The sequence below is a fragment of the Octopus bimaculoides genome, chromosome 2 (assembly GCF_001194135.2).
Source record: "Octopus bimaculoides isolate UCB-OBI-ISO-001 chromosome 2, ASM119413v2, whole genome shotgun sequence".
Classification (NCBI taxonomy): domain Eukaryota; kingdom Metazoa; phylum Mollusca; class Cephalopoda; order Octopoda; family Octopodidae; genus Octopus; species Octopus bimaculoides.
Genome location: NC_068982.1, coordinates 117,539,973 through 117,543,358, shown reverse-complemented (window position 1 = coordinate 117,543,358; position 3,386 = coordinate 117,539,973).

Sequence of the window (3,386 nt, the reverse complement as noted above, 5' to 3'; positions counted from 1 at the left end):
GTATTGGTTTCAAATTTTGGCACAAGATTAGTATCAATTACGTCGGCCCCAGTATTCAATTAATTCTTATTTTCGCGACCCCGAAATGGTGAAAGCTAAGGTCGATATTGCTGGTACTTAAATTCAGAACGTACTGACGAACAAAAAACGGCCAAGCATGGTGCCTAGCTAACAATTGTTCCTGCTCGCTGCCCTTCTAATACATCTGTTTGTTGTTTACACACCCGTCTTCGTCTTTTTTTTTTGTAAATTCTCACTATATATATATATATATATATATATATATATATAGCTACACACTCTTCACTCTACTTGTGAACAGACACTGGTACGTAAATCACCATATAAGGAACATATATTGATATTAAACCTATGTAACAAATAACCCAATTATCATTTGATAAATTATTCACCCTATAAAATGGCAAAAACATACGAAAAGAAACAAAACAATTATCCTCACCATTTAAAAATTAACTGATGGAGCTTACAGACACAGTTGTGCGTTCTAGAACGATAATGGTGCTCAAACCGCAAAAGGCAGGTATGTGTATACGATGTTGCAGCAAAACACTCAGATGATGTTGTAACAAATATCAAATAGTTAGTCGTGATGACTTACGAACATATATGACATACAGGGCATAACACTACTAGACACCGCACATATACTATGTAAATCACTTTTTTTGTATAGTGAAATTAACAACACCAAAACAAACCACAGCATATACTCAATGTACACAGTGTTGCGCTCGGTGATGCGGCGAAATCACGTGATGCAATATGGTTAAAAGCTCGCCAATTAATACAGAGTGGACGCGATGTGTCTAGTAATTGGCACGCTTGGAAGTATCAGCACTCAACTACCATCATGGTTTAAAAGGATTACTACAAAGGTAAAGAAGGAACAACTGCAACAATTATGATTGCTTGGAAATGCACGTTTTCTCCACATTATCTATCTGCCCATGGCTTTCATTATTTCGGGTCGATAAACTAAGTATTAATTGAACACTGTGTCGATGTAATTGACGTTCTTAACTTCCTGATATTATTGCTCTTGTGCCAAAATTTGGAACCAATTCTACAGACTTCCAACGCCTGGACACGAACAAAAGAAAATTACTAGCATTTAAGAACATGCACCACCTAACTGCAGACGTTGATCGTCTATACCTATCTAGAAGTAAGGGGAAAGAGGTGTGTTCCCGACAGAACTGTGCTATAACAACTCCACAATAGCAATGAAGAGATACTTGTCTAATACAGAGTACTGGATGCTACGGCTAATGTGCAAACATGAAAGCAGCAAAAAGTATCATTCATTCTATTGTCAAGAACACTTGCAAATTCCCAAGGGAACTCGACATAAACCCTCAATAAGATGAAGAATCTGAAACAACTGGCACCAAATAAACAAAAAGGAGCAAGCAAACTGCAGAAAAGAACGGGCATAAATGAATTTATGAGCAGTGGACAGTATATTCGTCGAAAACAAAATGCTAATGTAGACAAGCAATAACCTATTAGTGACTGATAAGTTCAGGAATGAAATCAGAGACTGAAAGTGTCACATTGTGGGTACAAGATAAAAGCTTGCAAAACAGAAACTACCAGGTTAAGTTTCTTCAAAATGGTTCTGACCCTAAATGCAGATTCTGTGACACTTTGTTGAAACAATAGATCTTCTAGTCTCGGGTTGTTTTGTGATGACTCCAAGCTGACACCAATACAAAAATCGCTACGAAATGCACCAGTTGTGCATGTCCTTTGCTGACTGACGATATGTGCATCGCTGATAACGAGCAGAAGTAGTGGGGGAGCATCATAGACATGTTTTGCGAGGAATATTGCTGGGGTGCATAATTCACCTCTGGAAACATGAGTGTTTGTTTAACATCCTCAAACAACCCTTATTAGGGGATCATTTAGTTGGGATGGGCTACTCGACATGAAGAAAATTCTAGCAAGGCCCCACCTGCATAATCATACGCTGTTACTCTTGATGTGAGTTCACCATATCGCGTATGTATGGTTGTGATGCATGTAATTGGAGAACCCTTATCAGTGGCACCTTGGTGTCATGCACTGCTCTCTCACTCAGTAATAATAATGATAATAATAATGATAATAATAATAATAATAATAATAATAATAATAATAATAATAATGATAATAACGATGATGATGCATTACCGGAAAAGATAATGGACGAAAAGGGGAAGGCAAAAATCCTCTGGGACTTTGAGTTCCAGACAGAAAAGTTATCAGATCACCGACGGCTGGATATGATAACATTTTGGAGGGACAAACAAGAGTGCCTAATAATTGACGTGGCGGTGCGCGGAGATCGGCAATTCATCATGAATGAAAGCGAAAAAAGTGATAAATATGGCGACCGGAAAATTGACATCGTTAAGATGTGGCAGCTACGAGAGTCAAACATAAAGATTATCCCTATTGTCATCGGAACATTGGGTTCAATAACACCTAATCTGAAAAAAACACATCTGAAAATGTTAGAAATAACCTACAATACGGGTGTATTGCGAAAGTCGATATTACTTGGAACGGCAGGCATATTGCGTACTGTCTGTCTGAGGTCTTTGTTGTGACTTCAATAACAATAAATAAATAAATAAATAAATAAATAAATGAATGTATAAATAAATAAGTAGGATATTCGGCTTAGAAAATGTGCCAAAGCAACCTCGAAAAGAAGAAAACTATTTAAGAGTAACAATATCGCACGAGATAAAGAAAATGAACGAAAAGAATTAGACCAAAACCAAACATACAAATACTTAGGAATCAATGAAATGCATACGCTGCAACATACACAGATGAAAGAGAAGGAAAGAAAGACATACCATGGACGAGTTTGATTAGAACTTACAACAGAACTAAAAACAAGATAACGGGTAACAATACTCTGGCTGTCCCGTTATGAATTAGTTACAATATTCTTAATAGGATACTAATTGAACTAACCAAACTAGACAAGAAAACAAGAAAAATCATGACAGAAGTCAGAATGAGTTATCCAAAATCTGACATAGAAAGTTTATATATACAACGAATTGCAGGCAGTAGGAACTTTTTACAACTAGACAATTACTATAAATTATCCAACTTAGGGATTATAGAAACTATTATAGCAGAAGCAATGTAATGATATACAAATAACCGCAAAACAACAACAAATCAATCATCCTCCCAATCATCTATATATATATATATATGTGTGTGTGTGTGTGTGTGTATGTATATATATATGTATATATATATATGTATATATATATATATATATATATACATATATATATATATAGATAGATAGATAGATAGATAGATAGATAGATAGATAGATAGATAGATAGATA